This window comes from Triticum aestivum, chromosome 1B (genome assembly GCF_018294505.1).
Source record: "Triticum aestivum cultivar Chinese Spring chromosome 1B, IWGSC CS RefSeq v2.1, whole genome shotgun sequence".
NCBI lineage: Eukaryota > Viridiplantae > Streptophyta > Magnoliopsida > Poales > Poaceae > Triticum > Triticum aestivum.
This window is the reverse complement of record NC_057795.1, coordinates 630,433,917-630,456,798: the sequence shown is the minus strand read 5'-3', so window position 1 is coordinate 630,456,798 and position 22,882 is coordinate 630,433,917. Positions and strand designations below refer to the sequence as shown.

The following is a 22,882-nucleotide window of genomic DNA, read 5'->3' as shown; positions in this document are numbered from 1 at the left end:
CCCTTATTGGAAAGTAGTTCATCACAGAAATCAGTTCTAGTGATTCCTACACCAATTAGTGAGGAAGTTAATGATGATGATCATGAAACTTCAGATCAAGTTACTACCAAACCTCGTAGGTCTTCTAGAGTAAGATCCGCACCAGAGTGGTACGGTAATCATGTTCTGGAAGTCATGTTACTAGACCATGATGAACCTACGAACTGTGAAGAAGCGATGGTGAGCCCAGATTCCGCAAAATGGCTTGAGGCCATGAGATCTGAGATAAGATCCATGTATGAAACAAAGTATGGACTTTGATTGACTTGCCCAATGATCGGCGAGACATTGAGATTAAATGGATCTTCAAGAGGAAGACGGACGCTGATAGTGTTACTATCTACAAAGCTAGAATTGTCGCAAAAGGTTTTCGACAAGTTCAAGGTGTTGACTACGATGAGAGTTTTTCACTCATATCTATGCTTAAGTCTGTCTGAATCATGTTAGCAATTGCCGCATTTTATGAAATCTGGCAAATGGATAAACAAAACTGCATTCCTTAATGGTTTTCTTAAAGAAGAGTTGTATATGATGCAACCAGAAGGTTTTGTCAATCCTAAAGGTGCTAACAAATGTGCAAGCTCCAGCGATCCATCAATGGACTGGTGCAAGCATCTCGGAGTTGGAATATATGCTTTGATGAGTTGATCAAAGCATATGGTTTTATACAGACTTTGAAGGAAGCCTGTATTTACAAGAAAGTGAGTGGGAGCTCTGTAGCATTTCTAATATTATATGTGGATGACATATTGTTAATTGGAAATGATATGGAAATTCTGGATAGCATGAAAGGATACTTGAATAAGAGTTTTTCAAAGCAAGACCTCGGTGAAGCTGCTTACACATTGAGCATCAAGATCTATATAGATAGATCAAGACGCTTGATAAGATTTTTCAATGAGTACATACCTTGATAAATTTTTGAAATAGTTCAAAATGGAACAGTCAAAGAAGGAGTTCTTGCCTGTGTTACAAGGTCTGAAGTTGAGTAAGACTCAAGACCCGACCATTGCAGAAAATAGAAAGAGAATGAAAAGTCATTCCCTATGCCTCAGTCATAGGTTCTATAAAGTATGCTATGCTGTGAACCAGACCTATTGTATACCTTGCTCTGTGTTTGGCAAAGGAATACAATTTTGATCTAATAAGTAGATCACTGGACATGGGTCAAGAATATCCTTAGTGAGGACTAAGGAGATGTTTCTCGATTATGGAGGTGATAAAAGAGCCCGTCGTAAAAGTTACAACGATGCAAGCTTTTACACCAATCCAGATGACTCTAAATCTCAATCTGGATACATATTGAAAGTGGGAGCAATTAGCTAGAGTAGCTCCGTGCAGAGCATTGTGGACATAGAATATTTGCGAAATACATACGGCTCTGAATATGACAGACCCGTTGACTAAGCTTCTCTCATGAGCAAAACATGATCATACCTTAGTACTCTTTTGGGTGTTAATCACATAGCGATGTGAACTAGATTATTGACTCTAGTAAACCCTTTGGGTGTTGATCACATGATGATGTGAACTATGGGTATTAATCACATGCAGATGTGAATATTGGTGTTAAATCACATAGCGATGTGAACTACATTATTGACTCTAGTGCAAGTGGGAGACTGAAGGAAATATGCCCTAGAGGCAATAATAAAGTTATTATTTATTTCCTTATATCATGATAAATGTTTATTATTCATGCTAGAATTGTATTAACCGGAAACATAATACATGTGTGAATACATAGACAAACATAGTGTCACTAGTATGCCTCTACTTGACTAGCTTGTTGATCAAAGATGGTTATGTTTCCTAACCATAGACATGTGTTGTCATTTGATTAATGGGATCACATCATTAGGAGAATGATGTGATTGACATGACCCATTCCGTTAGCCTAGCACTTGATCGTTTAGTATATTGTTATTGCTTTCTTCATGACTTATACATGTTCCTGTAACTATGAGATTATGCAACTCCCGTTTACCGGAGGAACACTTTGGGTGCTACCAAACGTCACAACGTAACTGGGTGATTATAAAGGAGTACTACAGGTGTCTCCGAAGGTACATGTTGGGTTGGCGTATTTCGAGATTAGGTTTTGTCACTCCGATTGTCGGAGAGGTATCTCTGGGCCCTCTCGATAATGCACATCACTATAAGCCTTGCAAGCAATGTGACTAATGAGTTAGTTGCGGGATGATGCATTATGTAACAAAAAAAGAGACTTGCCTGTAACGAGATTGAACTAGGTATTGGATACCGACGATCGAATCTCGGGCAAGTAACATACCGATGACAAAGGGAACAACGTATGTTGTTATGCAATTTGACCGATAAAGATCTTCGTAGAATATGTGGGAGCCAATATGGGCATCCAGGTCCCGCTATTGGTTATTGACCGGAAACAAGTTCTAGGTCATGTCTACATAGTTCTCGAACCCGTAGGGTCCGCATGCTTAACATTTCGTTGATGATATAGTATTATATGAGTTATGTATGTTGGTAACCGAATGTTGTTCGGAGTCCCGGATGAGATCATGGACATGATGAGGAACTCTGGAATGGTCCGGAGATAAAGTTTGATATATGGGATAATAGTGTTTGATCTCCGGAAGAGTTCCGGAATTCACCGGAAGGGGTTCCGGATGTTTCCCGAAATGTTTGGGAACGAGAACACGTTATTTAGGCCAAAGTGGAAAGCCCACAAGGTTTTTGGAAAGCGCAAAAGAAAGTTTGCGGAGTCCAGGGGCCAGACGCCAGGGTCCCTGTCGTCGGGCTCCAGACACCCGGGAACCCTGGCGTCTGGGCCCCTTTGGGAGTTCGGAGAAGGACTCTTGCAATTTCGGGTTGAAACCGACTTTGTGGAGGCTTTTTACTCCAAGTTCGACCCCAGGCTCAACATATAAATAGAGGGGTAGGCTAGCACCAAAGACACATTCAAGGAAACACCAAGCTTTGTGTGCCGGCAACCCTGTCCCCTCTAGTTTATCCTCCGTCATAGTTTCCGTAGTTGCTTAGGCGAAGCCCTGCGGAGATTTGTTCTTCACCAACACTCACCACCCCGTCGTGGCTGCGGAACTCACATCTACTACTTCGCCCGTCTTGCTGGATCGAGAGCGCGAGGACGTCCATCAGTTGAACGTGTGCAGAACTCAGAGGTGCCGTGTGTTCGGTACGTTGGACGGTCGGATCGTGAAGACGTATGAACGACATCAACCGCGTTGATAAACGCTTCCGCTTAGCGATCTTCAAGGGTATGAAGATACACTCCCCCTCTCGTTGCTATGCCATCACCATGATCTTGCGTGTACGTAGGAAATTTTTTGAAATTACTACGTTCCCCAACAGACCGTTCCTTTGCTTCTCTTCTCGCTCTTATTTGCGTATGTTAGCCACCATATATGCTTAGTCGCTGCTGCAACCTCATCACTTTACCCCTTCCTTTCCCTTTAAGCTTTGCTAGTCTTGATACCCATGGTAATGGGATTGATGAGTCATCGTGGCTCACAGATTACTACAACAACAGTTGCAGGTACAGGTTATGCGATGATCATGACGCGAGAGCGATGTTACTTGTTTGGAGTGCTTCTTCTGCTTCTTCTCGATCAGGGGATAGATTCCAGGTTGGCAGCCTGGGCTAGCAGGGTGGATGTCTTTTGAGTTTCTGTTTGTGTTTCATCCGTAGTCGGATGATGCTCTTAGGTATTGTGATGTTGTATTCATGTGGCATTGTATGCCTCTTGTATGTATCCCCATCTATTATGTAATGCTGATGTAATGATATCCACCTTGCAAAAGCGTTTCAATATGCGGTTCTATCCTTGGTGGGACCTTCGAGTCTCTTTAGGATAGCATCGCATATTGGGCGTGACAAGTTGGTAATCAGAGCCTCGACCGACCATAGGATCCCCCTTGATTGTTGGCCATTGTTGAGTCTAGAAGAAAACTATTTTGAGTCTTAGGATTATATATATCGGAGAGTGGGATTCTTTTTACTCCTCAGCCCCCTTCGTCGCTCTGGTGAGGTCTCCTGACGTAGATGTTTTGACTTTCCTCTTCTCAAATTTCACTAAAAAAAATTTAGGATCACGCGGGTATATTGGAATAGTTCCGATGGTTTTGTGACGAGAACATTGTTCTTGGTGCCTCCTGTCTTTTATGTGGCAGTGACCCGGGGAGTTGAGCTCCGAGCTGTTGTCGTCACAATTTTATCGTTGCAGTTCTGGAATACCTGAGTTTTGCCGACATCGAAAATCTCTTTTATGCAGTTGTTGGTGAGATAACCTCGACGCCACCCAGTACTGGGGAGTTCGGGAGTATTGCCATAACTCGTATAACGGATGCTTTTCGAAGGTTGAGGTACACGATTTCCGGAGTTTTCTTGGTTATGTGTTGACGGATGGATACAGCTGGATGTAGGGATTGTTAGTTTGGGTGAGATATATTGCTTCCCCTGTATCCCCAACACCAGATTGCATAACCAGAAAGTTTCGGAAGTTTTATAGGTGGGAATTCAAGTAGCTCCTAGAATATCTTTCCAACAGATGCATGATATGGGATTGGGTAAATCTCTATCATATGTATTTGTTCCGGCTTATTCTGCAAGCCAATCCTTTGTTTTATTTTGGAGTTGTGGTATTCTAGTTGCTTCAATGTCAAGTGTTGATTCCATACCTTTCAAGCGGTGTTCTCAAATTTCTATGAGAGTGCTAATCCTCCTTGTTTATCGAGATTGTCATGTCAATTCTTTTCCAAACCGGTGTGCTTCTCTTCAAGTGGATCTGATCATTTCAACATTTGTGAGATCAATTCTAAGTTTTCTCAACGGTATCCGTTTCATCCGTCCCCAAGTTGCCTTTGTTTTCCCGCCCTCCCACCCTTAACTTCAAGGACTCATATATTTTAATCAAGTATCCATTTATTCATGTGAAGTCTATTCACTCTTTTCAATCAATGTTCTGATCCGGTGATCCTCGTGAAGATGCTCACGAGCTTCAAGTTCATCATCCTTCATTGGTGTTTCTTCTCCAGTGGATCCAATTCAAGCTTTCGATATTCATCATATTCCTTTCCTCGTTCCTTATGCTTCCTCATGCCAATGCACCTCTTAACCATTCACTTCTTCCTATTCATTTGTTCTGGAGTGCTAAAGATATCTCAAAAGACTTGTGTTTCCATTCTCAATCCGTTCAAGATATTTCGAGGTTGTTACCTCATTCAAGCCATTTAATTCAATTGGTGCAATCTCCTTTTCAAGTAATTATTTCAACGGTGTTCCTTTTCAGTGGGCCCTAACCCACAGGTCTTTTTCCAGGATCTTACCTGACTCTTCTAATTTTCCCGGAGCTATTCCCAAATTCATTTCAAAGTTTGATGTAAGAATGAATTATCATCAGTCAAATGTCTTTCTCCAAGATCTTTCAAATTCTTTTCATCGTTGATTCAACCTTTCTATTCTTCATTTCGGAGTATCTCAACAATTCATAGTGGTTCTCATCATCTTTCTCAACATTTCAAGACCAAAGAAGGATTTCTCCTAAATCTTGGTCCGTTCTCTTGAAGATTCATAGTTCTAGCTTATGTCATCCTCTCATAATTGTTTTCGATTGTGAGAATTCTTTTCAACCATCCGACGCATTTCAGGAGTTGCTTCCTTTCTTGATAATCCGAATGCCATCATTTTTGAACATTACTTATTCTCAACCTTGAACTCGTGTTCTCCAAATCTAACCGGTGCATCATTCAAGTATTCTCTAATAAGTTCATGGCCTCTTCGTTCTCTTGTATGTAAATCCCCTCAAGTATCTTCATTCGTTTTCCAATTCTTCCCGGTGAATTATGTCTTTTCTACTTTCATTTTCAATTCTTACGGCGGTCTGTTCAAGATTCCTCTTCCTTTGTTCTCATATTAATTTATTTGTTGTTTCAATCCCACCGGTAGTCCCATCAATAACTTCTTCAAGTTGGCGCTATATCTCTTTTCAATCCCTCAAGAAGAATAAGTAGTATGCCAAATCCGTTGCTTGTCATCAATTTAAATTGGTGAAGGATACGCATAATGTAATTCTTATTATTGTTTCATCCAAGTAATCTAGTTTCTTCTTTCCGGAGTTGTTCATCATGTCACATTTCCCGGTTCGAGATGTTTCATCTTTACGTTTACGGAGTTCCAAGTTTCTCGGTTATATCGTCGCAAAGCTCCATCTAAATCATCGCAAGGCTTCACCTTGTGTTTTCAACTTCTCTTTCTTTTTATCATCCTCTTATTACCGGAGTTCTTCACGAAGGCTCTACATGGTGGTTCATCAAGGGTTCTTTTCATTCTTCAATTGTTCTTCAAGATCTCTCTCGAAGTTATGATCCGCCAAGCTATACTCTAAAATAAACATGATGTTCAACACATGTTTTGTTTTGAGGAGCTCAAGTATTCTTCATCTTGCATTCCAAAGTGCAATTCTTTCTGCCTTATCTTTTGAGGTGGTGTTATATCACTCTTGACAATTTCCTTCATGTTTCATGATTCATATGTTGTCAAGAATGAGGTATTTTAAATCCATCATTTTCTCTTCGTTCAAGAGATCTTTTCGACCAATCAACTTCTTCGTTGGAGTTATCTTGTGTCAGATTTCACCTAAAGCCTTTCCTTAAGGGTTGTTGCTATTTGTGGTGATTATGCATGACCCAAGCTTGCTCCTTATCCTCTTGGTGGAAGAAGTTTTCATCTCTTTGGTGCTCTCAATCAAATCAACGGTTTCCATTAGTGGTCAGTTGTCACCTCATAGTCTTGAGATGTTTTCCATAAGCCCACTACAAGATTATTCGTTTTGTTGTTGATAATCCAACAACTCCATTCTAGCATTTCTTGTAAGTGTGCTCTTTCAAGATCTTGTTTCCCTCCGTTCATTCCATTCCATTCTTTAATTTCTTTCGGAGGAATTGTGATGTTGCTCTCTTCACTCATCATCTCGAATTGTGAGGATCATGTTCTTTTCTTGCTTATCCATTTAACCGGAGTATTGTGTCTATCATTCCTGTTTTAACCGGAGTCTCATCCAAGTGCTTTCATTTTGCCAAGTTAATATCCTATCCCTTCCATTTTTCAATCGGAGTGTTGTCGTAATTGTTCTTTATCGTTCCTTGTACATCTTGTTTCAACCGGAGTGCTTGCATGTACTTCTTGCCCATCGTAACCATTTTTTTGTTTGTCTTTCAACCTACAAGGTTCTTGTAATGTTCCTTGTTCCTCTTTTCTAATGGAGTTTTTCAATCTCGTTCGTCTCCGTTGTATTGCTTCTTTCAAGTTGTCCAACCTCTCAAGGTTCGTGGTTTCACTGGTTTGTCGAAGAAGCAACTTTGTTTTACCTCTTGCCCTTCCGTTTCTCCCCGGTGCCATCCTTAGATCTCGGGACGAGATCCTCTCGTAGTTGTGGAGTGTTGTAACGCCCCGGATACAACTTTCCATATTCGTAACTCCAACTCTTGCCTTTTTCGAAGATGTGATATGTTATTTCCTTCGTGGTTGGGTTTTTGTCTTTTGTTTTGCTTTTTGTTCATGTCTTGCATTTCATCTCATAGCATCATCCGCATTGCATCCGCATGTTTTCATAAAACCTCGTAGCCGTTCGTAGTTACCGCTTCTCTCTTTGTCTTCGTTTCCCTGTTGTGAGACCGCTTGTCCTTCTCTTAGACCAATTGGACCACTCTTTTCTCTCTTTCTCCGAGACCAACAAAACCCCCCTTGTCCCCGTGGCCTTTCGTCAGACCCCATTGTCTTTGTTTTCCCCTCTCGTCTAAATGTCCAACCCCTTCGGCCACCTCTGCTTCTTGTTCGCAACAGCAGCCGGGAGTTTCCGTATTGTCAACCGCCTGCCCGACCTCGTCATCTTCTCCGCTACCTCCCGAGCTGGCCAGTCTCGTTCGTGCCGAGCCGGCGAGATGCCCAGGTCACGGCGCCGTCCCTTTCCACCTTCTCTTTCCTTTCCTCGTCATGCTCCTCCTCCCTGGTCATCCTCCCTCTCTTGTTTTCTCGCACAGGGAACCATGGCGCCGCTGTAAGTCCCGTCGCCGCGCCCCTGTTCGTCCCCTGCCTCGCCATCCCCTACCGCGGCCTCTGCATCGAGCAGGGGAGGACCACGCCGCCTTGATCCCCTTCCACAGCAGCCGTCGTCACTGGTCTTCTACCTCGCCATCGCGCCCTGCCGGCCTGCTTCCTCCTCTGCATCGCGCCGCCGCGCCTGGCCCCTGCCTCGAACTGCTGCTTCTGTTTATTTAGAAAACGAGAGCAGCGCTACTCGCGCTCGATCCGCTAGCACGCGTTGACCGCGACAACGCCTGGGCCAGCAGCCTCCAAGGCCCAGCCGAAGCCTCTCCCTCCTCGCCATCTTGGGCTTGGCCCATGGGTGAGCGCCCACAGCCCTCCTCTCTGTTAGCCCAGCAGTGTAGCCAGATTCGGCCCATATAGTATTTTTTTTCTGCTGCTGCGATTTTGTCATTTATCTAGTGATTTACTGTTTTACAGATTGCACCCTCATGTTCATGCATTTAATAACTCAACAACCGTGCATCGGATTAAAATGATTTATATATGTAAAATGCTTAGAATTTTGTGTAGATTAATAATTTGCCACTTTCATCCATGCTAAATATGTTTAAACTTGATGTTTGCATTAATTTGCATAAATGCCATGTTAAAATGATTTATTTCATAACTAAATAACCGTAGCTCCAAATTTAATAAACTTTATATGTAAATGGGGTGGAAAAATGCCTAGTTCAACATGGTCCACTTTATTTTCCTGTTTAACAACCTTAAAAATATGGTTAGGGCAGAACAGTACCAAATCTAAAATATGCACATGGGGATTTTCCGGAATTGTTGTTTGTAACTTTCGGCCTCATTTAAACTTGCTTAGATAGGTAGTTTTCTCTTGCTTCACCTCTTGCCATGTTTAACAAAATTTAATATTGTTGGGTACAAAACCGAGAGAGAACTAAATAATTGATGTGGTGTTTCGTCAATATGTAACTCGTTGCATATTGAGCTCCACTTAACTTGTAGTATTGTTTGTTGCACTTTACCATGTCATGCCTTATTAAACCGGACATGCATCATACTTGATTGTGCATCATGCCATGATTATGATTGAGCGTTTACCATGTTGTTTGTTTCTTTCCGGTGTTGCTTCTTAGTTCCGGTAATGTTGTGATTGTGAGGATTCGTTCGACTACTCCCGTTCATCTTCTTCATGGACTCGTTTTTCTTCCTAGCGGGATTTCAGGCAAGATGACCGCTACCCTGGATCTCACTACTATCATTGCTATGTTAGTTACTTCGTTCTATCGCTTTGCTGCGCTACCTATCATTTACTCTTCAAGCCTCCCAAATTGCCATGTCAGCCTCTAACCTTTTCACCATTCCTAGCAAACCGTTGCTTGGCTATGTTACCGCTTTTGCTCAGCCCCTCTTATAGCGTTGTTAGTTGCAGGTGAAGTTGAAGATTGCTCCATGGTGGACAGGATTATGTTGGGATATCACAATATCTCTTATATTATTAATGCATCTATATACTTGGTAAAGGGTGGAAGACTCGGCCTTATGCCTGGTGTTTTGTTCCACTCTTGCCGCCCTAGTTTCCGTCATACCGGTGTTATGTTCCCGGATTTTGCGTTCTTTACGCGGTTGGGTGATTTATGGGACCCCCTTGATAGTTTGCTTTGAATAAAACTCCTCCAGCAAGGCCCAACTTTGGTTTTACCATTTGCCTCACCTAGCCCTTTTTCCCTTGGGTTTCCGGAGCCCGAGGGTCATCTTTATTTTAGCCCCCCGGACCAATGCTTGTCTAAGTGTTGGTCCAAACCGAGCGATGTCCGGCGCCCCCTGGGCAACCAAGGTCTATGCCAACCCGTCGTCTTGCTCATCCGGTGTGCCCTGAGAATGAGATATGTGTAGCTCCTATCGGGATTTGGCTGCACATCCGTGCGGCTTTGCTGGTCTTGTTTTACCATTGTCGAAATGTCTTGTAAACCGGGATTCCGAGTCTGATCATGACGGATTTCTGATGTCTACCCGGTAAAATCCCGATTTCACCCGGAACACTTCCGATGTCCAAACATAGGCTTCCAATATATCAATCTTTACGTCTCGACCATTTCGAGACTCCTCGTCATGTCCGTGATCACATCCGGGACTCCGAACAACCTTCGGTACATCAAAATGCATAAACTCATAATATAACTGTCATCGTAACCTTAAGCGTGCGGACCCTACGGGTTCGAGAACAATGTAGACATGACCGAGACATGTCTCTGGTCAATAACCAATAGCGGGACCTGGATGCCCATATTGGCTCCTACATATTCTACAAAGATCTTTATCGGTCAGACCGCATAACAACATACGTTGTTCCCTTTGTCATCGGTATGTTACTTGCCCGAGATTCGATCGTCGGTATCCAATACCTAGTTCAATCTCGTTACCGGCAAGTCTCTTTACTCGTTCCGTAATACATCATCTCACAACTAACATATTAGTTGTAATGCTTGCAAGGCTTATGTGATGTGTATTACCGAGAGGGCCCAGAGATACCTCTCCGACAATCGGAGTGACAAATCCTAATCTCGAAATACGCCAACCCAACATCGACCATTGGAGACACCTGTAGTACTCCTTTATAATCACCCATTTACGTTGTGACGTTTGGTAGTACCCAAAGTGTTCCTCCGGTAAACGGGAGTTGCATAATCTCATAGTCATAGGAACATGTATAAGTCATGAAGAAAGCAATAGCAACATACTAAACGATCAGGTGCTAAGCTAATGGAATGGGTCATGTCAATCAGATCATTCTACTAATGATGTGACCTCGTTAATCAAATAACAACTCATTGTTCATGGTTAGGAAACATAACCATCTTTGATTAACGAGCTAGTCAAGTAGAGGCATACTAGTGACACTCTGTTTGTCTATGTATTCACACATGTATTATGTTTCCGGAAAATACAATTCTAGCATGAATAATAAACATTTATCATGATTATAAGGAAATAAATAATAACTTTATTATTGCCTCTAGGGCATATTTCCTTCAGTATTCATGTGTCATTGTATGCCTCTTGTATGTATCCCCATCTATTATGTAATGTTGATGTAATGATATCCACCTTGCAAAAGCGTTTCAATATGCGGTTCTATCCTTGGTGGGACCTTCGAGTCTCTTTAAGATAGCATCGCATATTGGGCGTGACAATATATAGGGTCACGCTATTCGTAATTCCTCACCCCAGCCTATCCCACATCCAGAGTTTTGCAATGTAAGAAACAAAAACACTTGAGGTAATATTACTGTGGGGAGGAAGGAAACCATTCCTCGGCCGCATAAAAGGGAGGGAGGTAATCTTACATTATGCATGCCACTAAGTTACGTCCAGTGAGAAACTATCCTTAAAAAAAAGTTATGACGCTTACTAAGTCTGCGCACCCGAACCACTGCCGTAAGACACAATAGGCTCACACGGTAACTTTACCTCAGCATCAAACTACCTCTATGTGCACGAGTTGCATCACATGATACTCGGTTCCTTTAAAAAGATCTTTTCTGCTCCTAGGAAAACAATGAGATAGTGATGCATTCATTTTTTTCTCTCCTTTTCGCTCTATGTTTTTATCTAGATTTGATGTGATGGAATTTCACAAAAAAAAAAAGATTTGATGTAATGGAAATATCACTTGGAATCTGTTTGCAGGTACCATTTCTGGAATTGCGTCCTCAATTATACACTATATTTTTATTTGAATGACATTCCTAAGAGAACCTTATTGTTATCATATAAACACAACATCACCTTTTAATCTGGGGAGTAGTGTTATCTTGAAGGGCCCGAGGCTGAACTTTATTTAAACATTGAAGAATTTACATATCAGCTCTAAGAAACACAGAGCTACTCCCTCCGTCCCATAATATAAGACGCTTTTTGACACTAGTTAGTGTCAAAAAACATCCAGTGTCAAAAAAACGTCTTGTATTATGGGACGGATGGAGTAGAATTTATAGGGTCAGCTCTCAAGAAAAACAGAACTGGAACTCTATACATGGCCTCAGATAGCACACTGATTACACGATCCTCCAGGGAGAACCTTTTGCTTCTTAAGAATAGCATAATGGTGCCCCATGCTGAATTATGCTTGCTGGCATGTACCACTTGCTATAGTAGTGTAGATGGTAGAAAATGAGCATATAGTTCATTTCTTCTTAAATAATTTTGTTTTCAGACCAACACTTCAATTTTGTTGCAGAACAGTTTGATCGAAAAACACAAAGCATGCTAGGAGCTTACTAAATAGGGGGTGCTGTATCTAGATGAGGCGGCAACAACTGGAAATTAAATAGACCGTGTGGTACAATGGAAGCTTAGTGAATCATTACCGTCGTAATAAATCTCATATATAGGTCAGAATGTTACAGAAATAAGATACAGCGCTCGCAGAAAGAATTTCGAAGCAAAATCATATTTCCTTTACTCGCTAATTTTGGTCTACACAAGAGAACAATTAAACCAATATACTGTATTTTTTCTATTCTTCTTTACCAGGCCTTCATTGGCATGTTAAATAAATGTTAAGCATGATTAAGAAACAAAATCACCTTTTTCATTGCTATAAACCTCAATTTTAGAGCGTGGAATAGTTGCCTACTCCGCCATGCCCCGCTGCAGTTGGCGAGTCACCTCCTTTCCGCCTGCTCAGTGTTGGTTGATTTCGGGGCCACGTTGGGGTTCCAGCCACCTTCCGTGGCCTCTGTTCACAATCTGCCAGATGTGCTCACCTCGCTATCGACATTCTTCCTGCTCTGTTGCTGGTGCATTTGGAGGCATCGCAACGACGTCGTGTTCCTAAGAAAATGGAGAGTATTCCTAAGAAAATCTAATTACAGATAGGAAAAGGAAGATTGCTACACAACTTCACAAAAGGAAGACTAAGAAGAATCAACGATATGAAGGTAAGTTATATCTTTTGTGTCCCATGGCAGAGTTCGACATTTTCAGACCAACTTCAATTCAGAATGGAAAGGCCATGCCACCCACTGAAGCCATCCATGTGCTGCCCAAATAGACAAATAATTGTGAAGCAACATTTTGGAACTATTGACTCGATTATAGCTATCGGCATACTGCCGGGGTGAAAAATGGAAATGATCAATAGCAGACTGGATAAGCTATCAGCGTACTGCCGGGATGAAAAATGGAAATGATCAATAGCAGACTGGATAAGGAATGTATGCAAAGGCATGCATATAACCAAGCAGATGAATCAATATTAAAGGGGACAAAAAAGCAATGCATGTCAATGGCACTATGCCAGTGTTACAAATGTATTAAATCACAGAGTAGAAATTGATCATACTTGAATGGACAGCTTTGCAAGATAGGAAAATGGGTTGAAGATGAACAAAATTAATTCCTTACAGTATACATGAATCTAATATAAAAATGATATGCCGATCTTCCATATAGAATCCATGGTTACGATTTGTTTCAATAATGTGCCAACTTAGATGGTAAATCTGCAAGCTTCGACGGAATGAAGAAACTTGGCAGATATGATTTTGTTTCAATGACAAAAAGATGATGTATGTGTTAAATTTTCATAGCAACTAGCCACATGATAAGAAAGAAGAAGAAATAATTATTATCTCATGATAGATCAGAAATTATGCCTTGAAGACATGCAGAAGAATAGCCAAGCTTTTGTTTTTAATTTGTGCATGAAATTTGCATAGATATTCATCCTACATGCCAACGCTGTATTGAAGTGAAGGAGCATCATTAGAATATGAAACTTGGGCGACAAATCAAGCAAACACTTCTAACTGGACCTGAAAAATGTGTACCTCACAAGCATGCTGAACGTATCCCTGAATAAAATAGAAAGTATCCATCTAACTAGTAAGCCCATAACATCGATTTGTTGGCAGGATTTACCTTACGTATCAAAATTTTATGCCGGGACATGAATTTTTGAAACAAACAACTGCAAATGCTAGGTTTGGTCACCACAAAATCCCGAATGGAAAACAGTAACAAAACCTGAACCAAAAAAAGCCTAGCTGGACTCAGGATTTAGCTCGCTACTGTACCCTGACGTTGAAACCCACTGGTGCGCGCCACGCACCATATAACCACCCGCAGCAGTGCCGAGGCCGGCCAGCGCTTGCTGATGTCAACCGTCGAGCCGGCCGCAGGCACCCAAAGCTTCAAAACCTTTGGGTAAAAGGAAAAACAGTCTTAGAAATTGTCCTAGAAAGGAACGACTTAAAGATTCACGTACACCTAAAGCATGTACTTGTGTGAGCACACAACTAGTAAATACTCCTTAATCTGAATCATGTTATTCATTTTCTGTCGACGGCTTAATAAACTCCAAAATACAACAATGTTTGCTAACAAAAAAATTTGTTTGCTTTATACTGAATCCTAGATTTGTTGAAATTGCCAGAGGCACTGGTTGTGAATTCCAATTAGGTAACTGCATAGTCTCCTGATTGTAGTATCTTCAAATCAAGCTTGATTGTAGTATCTTCAAATCAAGCTAATTTCCTAGCGCACATGACCATCCCCTGAAGTGACTGATGCAACCGACTTTGATATAATAAGCTGAAGAGCAGTTGAACCCCAATCCTAACCAATTAGAACAATAATTTTCGCACCTGCGCACCATTGCCTTGTCTCCAAGTCCCTTGCATACATCTTCTTCTGCTCCTAGATTTCTTGGCAGAATTTCAATTATTGGTTTGCCTAATAAATTCACAAAACATAAAGCTAGCATCACCCATACAAATCTTATCTTAAGAATAGCATACAACAAAAATCCTCGTAAGGTGAATATTCTTTAATTGAAGAAATATTGCTCGTATGTATGTGCAAATTTCGATTAACAAAAATTTACAGAGAATTAGCATTGTCAGCTAGGTACAGGCGGATTCTTTATGTACATCAGCACTAACAGTCAATTAAGTCAGAACCATCATTTTTTACTTCAGGATTAAAATTCATGAAATTTAGACAAAAGCAAAATCAGAGAGAGGATCACATGTCCCGTGAAAACAAAAGTTGACCTCAGCTAGATCGAAGTCTGATACTCTACTGTTGTTCCTTTTTCTCCATAGCCTTGAGCTCCTCCTCTTCTTCTATGTCATCCATCATCTCCTCCGCTATGATATCCACCTCCTCCTTGAATTGATCCCACCACCAGGAGCCCTTCTCCAGAATTACCTCCATCACCAGAGCTTCTCATTTTCCTCTCCTTTCCTTTCTTGGTTTTCTTCCTCTTTCCCCACACCGCTCCCAAAAACCAATAACCCTAACCCCAGAAATTCAGAAGTTCATGGAGGAGGATAGGGGAAGATTAGGAGGAGGGTGGTCTTACTGGCGATAATAACCGTCGACGGTGGAGAGGGACGCCGGAGAACGCCGTTGTCCTGCCGAGTTCGTCCGGATCTTGAACCGCCCACGGCGCCTCCGAGTTGCTACCGCATGAGAGAAGAAAGGGAAGTACTCCACGCGCGAGAGAGGTAGCCCTCGCCGCCAGGTCGTCCGTCCGGTGCCGTCGCTGCCGCTGCCGCTGCCGCTGCCTCCGCCGCAATGACGAGATGTGAAGCACCAGAGGGAGAGAGGAACGGACCGGGGGGAGTGGGCTAGTTTTTTTTTCTTTTAACATCTGGGGGAGTAGGCGACCAGCTAATAACGTTTCTGTCGAAGTAAAATTACATTGGCTGACGACCATCGCTCGGTCGATCGACTCACCCAGGGTCACTAATAGACTATATATATATATATATATATATATATATATATATATATATATATATATATATATATATATATATATATGAGGGGGAGGGACGTTTGTCTAGTTGCATGTCCATCACTAGAGCTGCAATTGCACTTGTCGCAACGTGCACGCAACTGCAAGGGGTACAACGTGGCTGCAACTGCAGGGGATGGATGTTGACCAGTTGCATGTCCGTCACTAGAGTTGCAATTGCACGTGTCGCAACTCGTCTGCAACCGCAAGGGATACATTACAATTCGGAACTGGAGGGGGGTGGGGGGTGGTGGTGGATGACTAGGTGCATGTTCTCGACAAGAGCTGCAACCGCATGTGTTGCAACCCGCCTGCAACTGGAGGGAAGACGTCGACTAGTTGCACGTCCACCACTAGAATTGCAACTGCACGCATCACAACCCGCCTGCAACTGCAAGGGGTAAAACACGACTGCAGCTAGAGGGGGAAGATGTCGGTCAGTTGCATGTCCACCACTAGAGTTGCAACGCACATGTCGCAACCTACTTGCAACTACAATGGATACAACACGACTGCAACTAGAGGGAGAGAGGCCAATTGCATGTCCACCACTAGAGTTGTAACTACACATATCGCAACCTACCTACAACTGTAAGGGATACAACGTGACTGCAACTAGAGGGTGAGGGGGCCAGCTGCATGTCCATCACTAGAGTTGCAACTACATGTGTCGCAACCTACCATCAACAACAAGTGGTACAACATGAATACAACTGGTGCGAGGATGATTTTTATTTTTATTTGTTATTTTTCATTTTATTAACAATACAAAATATACTTTTAAATGTAAGAAGAAATAATATCAAAAAATGAAGAAAGCAGGGAAATGGACCGGGAGTTGTAAAATTGATTTGCCAAACAAATAAAGAAAGAAAAAACGGGCTGATTTTACTAGCCCATGAGCGACGGACTTTGATGAGGGCTTACAGCAAGAAAGAAAAAGCAACTACCGATCCAGCCCAACATGGAGAAGTCGCGAACTAGCGAAAGCAGAGGCAAACATCGTCGCGGCAACATGCATGACACGTCAGCTGACTGAGACTTCGCCAAGTTTCAGTCGACTCAGACCTATACAAACCTTTTATTTAATTGGGTCTTCACGCAGCACTCTCGAATAGAACACACTTTTCCGTCCATCCATCCCAAATCGTTTTTCCTCAATTGCAAAAAGGAAAAAAAAACATTAATATTTTTTTCCTCTCTTCCCCATAATAGAACGCATCTCTGTCTCCTCCCCCAAGCGAGTGAGCCGCCCCTAGCCCTAGATGGACGTCGTCGCCGCCGACCCCTTCTATCTGGACCTCGATGCCGCCGCTCCGGCTCAGCATCGACTTGGCCAGATCCACACGCCGGCCTTTATCAGTCCCATCTGCATCTTCCATGGTGACCCGATTTGTAGCAGCGACGCCGCTAGCGAAGCTGATCGGGGAGGTGCGTGTGTAAGGGCATCTCCAGCCGCGCCCCCAACAGCCCCCCCCAGGCCACTTTTTCGGCGCCGGCGCCGAAAAAACGGCCCAGTCGCGCCCCCAGGACGCCGAAAATCGCCGGTTCGGACCTTTTTTCTGCCCGGCGGTCACAGGCCGAACCCAGCGCGCTGGGGAGCCGTTGGGGGCTCCGGCGCTAGGGAAAAGCACGCCTGGCCCACACCGACAGGGGAAAAGTCAAGGTTTTCTTCCCCGACTCGCCTCGCACCCCCCGCACCCTCGGCCACCACTAGCTATATCCCGGTGACGGCCGCCGGCCTACTCCGCTAGATAGCCATTCCCCGCCGGAAAATAGCAGCGCTTCGCCGCGGCAGCCCCTCCCGCAGCAGCTGGTCGTTTCCGGCCGCCGTTTCTGGTCGCGGAGGCGCGGTTTAACGGCGGGTACACGCCCACCGAGCGCAAGGTGTTCGGAGTTTTGACTGTCTCGGCGATGGACTCGGATGAGGAGGAAGAGCTCGCCGCGCTGCTGGAGGAGGAAGCCGCGGCCGACGTCCAGGAAGAAGAGCATCTGATGGTGCTCGCCGCCCTCGCCCAGCTGCTGGCAATCAATGAAAAGCCGCGTCGAGGTGGCTCGGCACCGGGGCGGGTGAAGGCAAAGAACCGGCATCGTCTGCAAGGCTACTGCATGCTCTACTCCGACTACTTCGCCGATGCTCCACTTCATGGCGAGAGAACATTTCGGCGCCATTATCGGATGAGCCGAAAGCTCTTCCTCAGGATTGTGAATTCCATCCGAGAGTTCGACAACTACTTCAAGTGCAAGATGGATTGCACTGTGGCTCTTGGATTGACCTCCATCCAGAAGTGCACGACAGCGATGAGGATGCTTGCATATGGAGCTCCCAGTGATTCACTCGACGACTATGGGCGCATGGCCGAGTCCACCAGCATAGAGTGTTTCTACAAGTTCTGTCGGGCAGTGGTGGCAGTGTTTGGGCCACAATACTTGAGAACACCCAATGCGGAAGACACTGCTCGGATCCTAGCCAAGAATGCAGCAAGAGGATTTCCTGGGATGCTTGGAAGCATCGACTGCATGCATTGGCAATGGAAGAACTGCCCATTTGGTTGGCAGGGGATGTACAAAGGCGTCAAAGGCGGTTGCAGTGTGGTGCTTGAGGCGGTAGCCACACAGGATCTCTGGATTTGGCACTCCTTCTTTGGTATGCCAGGAACTCACAATGACATCAACGTGTTGCAGTGCTCTCCTGTTTTTGCCAAGCTCGTTGAGGATCATTCTCCTCCGGTGAACTTCGAGATCAATGGGCACCAATACAACAAGGGGTACTATCTAGCTAACGGCATCTATCCGAGATGGTCGACATTTGTAAAGACGATCTCAAACCCTGTAGTAGGAGGCAAGAACGCCTGGTTTGCGAAGGTTCAGGAGGCTTGCAGGAAGGATGTCGAGCGGGCATTTGGTGTGCTCCAATCTCGATTCGCTGTTGTTCGGTACCCCGCTCAGACCTGGTCGAAAGATCAAATGTGGGATATCATGACTTGCTGTGTCATGTTGCACAACATGATCATCGAGAGCGAGCAAGAAGACCCAGTGTTTGACACTGAACCATACTACAGGCAGGGTCTTCTAGCCGAAGTTGATCACTAGCTACCGGCAACTTGGACTGCCTATCTCAGTATGCTTCAGGAGATTCGAGACCCACAGGTGCATCATCAACTGCAGAAAGATCTGATTGAGCACCTATGGAGGCTCAAGGGGGACGCCGCGTGATGAAATACGAGTTTTTATTTGTTGAACTATATAATTTGTATTGAACTATTTGTTGTTGTAGTATTTTGTTGAAGTATTTGATTTTTCTGTGATGAAATATGTGATAAGGAATAATTGTGTTGATGATTGAACGCCGAGACACGGCGAAACCACGCCGAATATGGGCCTATTCTCGCCCATATGGGCCGTTTATTCGCCGAAATTGGGCTGCAAAGTGGGCCAGTTTCGGCGTCTGGGGGCGAGCTGGGAGCGACGACTGGGCGCAAAACCGCCCCCAGCGCCGAATGTATCGCCGGCTCGCCCCCAGGGGGCGATTTGTATGCGTCCTGGGGGGAGGGGGGGGCAACGGCTGGAGATGCTCTAAGGAACTAAGGACCTGGTGTTCCCGGCTTCCCGCAGCCCATGATGTGGGAGGACCATGTTGTGCCCTTCTTCGGCGGCTTCATGGGCTCCATCAGTCCCTCATCTCTGCTTCATCATTCACGACATCTATGGCCACGACTCCTCCGCCGTCCGGGTCACCTCGCACCTCGGTATGCAAATTAATCCTTCTTCGCCTTGCTGGGCCGTTTTTGTTCCAGTATCCAGATGCATGAGCTGGTGGAGCAAGGTATGATTGTGATCTGTGCAATGAGTAGGTGAAGGGGCTGCCGTTCCCGTTCAGCAGGTGATGCACCTTCTACAGCAGTGAGCACCACAGATTCAGATTGTGTAAGTATCATTCATTCACCAAATTAATTTGAATTCTGTGTTCTGATCTTCCACGTTGCAAGCTTTGCTATATATTATATATCACAACTCTCTTCGGTTCTCAAACAATAACTGCACGATAATGTGCAGTGTACAGCCGGTGTTGTAAGTATAAAGTGGATGATATGCGTGTAGACAGTTCTCAAACAAGAACTGCATGTCTTTCAGTTTGTATTCGATAATATGTGCAGTATACGGTTGCTGTTGTAAGTATAAAGTGTAGGCAGATCAAGATGCAACTTTGCTTGGTTTTGACTTCAAGCATGATTTTTGATAATTAGAGAGAAGGATCTTGGGTAAAGATATCTTTGTCTAAGTCGATATAGTCATATAGGCTGAGTTATCTTCTAGCAAAAATATGGCAATAATATCTTCTTTGTCTATTTATCGTTTTTCTTTTCTGTTTCTTTCTTTTCTCAATGTTGAGCTTCCCTATATGATGATTATAATGAGCTAGATTGGCAAAGACTGGACATTCTGGATTTGGAAGAATGCAATGATCATTTTTGTGTGCAGCAGCAGATGCAATGCACAAAGAAAAAATAGTTAATCCTAGCCTTGATGTTTCTACTGCAACTAAAAATAGATACTACTTATTATGTCACTTTTCTCAATCCGTTTGGCATGTTTTATTATGTTTTCCTCTGATCCATGAAGGTTTGGAGATGGCGGCCCAAGAGGAGGATTTCAGTGGAGATCGTACTTTGACTATAACAACAGGCTAAGATTTCACCTGCACTGTATGCAAAAAGCAGGTTCAGGAGCTCCAAGCCAACAAACACCAGAGCTTTGAAAAAGATGTAAGATTTCTACTTTTTAGCTTCTGCCACAAAATTTCATGTAGCCTATTATTTTATATGGCAGTCAGGTATGTCATAAGAATGAGGTATAGACCTATTGTTCAGTTTTGTTTGAGATAGAATACAAATTATGCATAATATTCGAAGTTTATAGAACATGACCACAGCAAAAAAAAAAAAAGCTTTAAAGATCAACATAGGCAGTACTTTTTCTGGTAACAATTCAATTTATGATTCTTCAATTAAATGCCCGAAATTATTCCAATATGTAGTATATACTTGCTGCTAATTAAAAACTATAGATATATGCTTTCACATGCAGTCTTGGCTTTGCTAACATGTATGGTGTCAGTTTAGATAGACCTCATATTGTTGTTTTGATTCTTCGCTTCAGTATCAGTATAAGAGGATAGATGTACGCACTTTGTAGAACTACAGTTTGTTGCTGTTGCTAGGGACTGTAAATTGTCATTCTAATTCATTATTTTGCATTTTGGTCTGTCATTCACTGTTACTTTAATATTTCACATGTTTTGCTGATCCCCAGGATTATAGAAGCTTTTTATCTGTTTTCTCACCGGAACAGCTCTCCGTGCCTTATGAAAGTCATTTGGAAATATGAGTGAGAAGTAGGTGTTGTATTGTTTTCTTTTTGTTAATTTCTGGTGAGGAAGGAAAGTAGGGAACTACAGTTTTGGCAATATTCATGATTCACAAGCACAATGATTGATAATGTTGTTTATGACATAAACTTTGTCATGGTTGATTAAATAGGCATAGTTGATTTTAGGTGCTAGAAGGAAAGCACTGCTACAAATTTAGAACTAGGATGTTGTTTTTGATAGTTCTGTAACATTACAAATCTGGATCATTGAAATTTTTCGTACCAGATCAACACATTTGGCCGGATTTGGCTTATATTTTGATGATGAGCAAACAATACATGTTGTGAATATAATATAACAAATAATTATCGGGGACAGTGGATCAAACATTTAGTCAGATTAGCTTATATTTAATAATGAGCAAACAATGAATGCTGTGAATATAACAAATAATTTTAACTCTGATTTTAGAATTTTGATTCTTTCCTTCTGTTGTCGATGATAAGCATTGACACACATGCATATACTACCTATTTTGAAAATCAGAAGCAGTTAGTAACATTCCGCAGCATGATATTGCACTTTACATCATGGTTCTTTAATGCTAAAATTTACAGTGAGTTAATTTTTAGTTAACTTTGTTGTTATGCCAATGACCGAGGCTCTCCGGTGTGCTGCTGTTCTTTGCAGTAAGCACGAATTTTCATTCGCAAGAAACCTTTGTACGTGAGAGAGAACCAATATGTATGAGTGTGCGTTGTAAAAGAAAAGACTCGGTCTGAGCGGTAGTAAGTTCAGTCTTCCTACACGAGCTAGATGATACTCCCTCCGTCCGAAAATACTTGTCATCAAAATGGACAAAAAGGGATGTATCTAGAACTAAAATACATCTAGATACATTCCCTTTTATTCATTTTGATGACAAGTATTTCCGGACGGAGGGAGTACTAATACGTACAGCTCCGGCCTCTATCTTCCTACACGAGCTAGATGATACTAATACGTACACGAGCTAGATGATACTAATACTCATACGTGAGAATGACCTCCACTAGAAAAAATGCCCTCCGGGTCTGGATTAATTGTTGCAGCCTCTATACAATATCCTGCAACATTTATGTATTCCCATCGTGTGAACGATTTCATCCTATTTTTGTTTTGGTAAAGTAAATGTTCCTACTGAGATGTAGTAGTTGAAATTTTGTGTACAATCAAATGTAATTTACCATTGCAGAGTTTATACATGTGTAAGAAAAATATATAATATAAATTTTTATGCATGTGTAAAAATATCAATTAAATAGAACCAATGTGAAACTACAGGATACATTAATATTTTATCATCATATGACCTACTATTAATTTTGAACCAGCCGGCTGCACATTTATTCAAAATCACATATAGTGTGTCTGAGAATGAAGAATCTGAGCAGGAATGACTACTCCACAATGATTCTTGAGAGGAACAAGTCGATGAGGCCACCAATGTTGATAACTCTGGTTGTTCTGCACTCGAACACCATGAAAAGATGCAGCTCTTTTGCTCTGAACCGGTTGATGGTCGATGAGGCGACCAATGACGACAACTCATCGTGTGCTGCCTATTCTA

At 42.8% G+C, this 22,882-nt stretch overlaps 1 long non-coding RNA gene across 2 annotated transcripts; it reads right to left on the bottom strand.

The window, feature by feature from the left end:
* Positions 1 to 12,465: 12,465 nt before the first annotated feature.
* On the bottom strand, positions 12,466 to 15,747 carry LOC123097495 (uncharacterized). Of its 2 annotated transcripts, XR_006447336.1 has the most exons (4): positions 15,465 to 15,747; positions 14,746 to 14,833; positions 14,176 to 14,299; positions 12,466 to 12,931 (listed from the first exon to the last, which is right to left on the bottom strand). It is a non-coding gene; the product is annotated as an uncharacterized lncRNA (long non-coding RNA). The 2 variants fall into 2 exon arrangements; XR_006447335.1 differs by having other exon boundaries at positions 12,466 to 14,299.
* Positions 15,748 to 22,882: the final 7,135 nt, after the last annotated feature.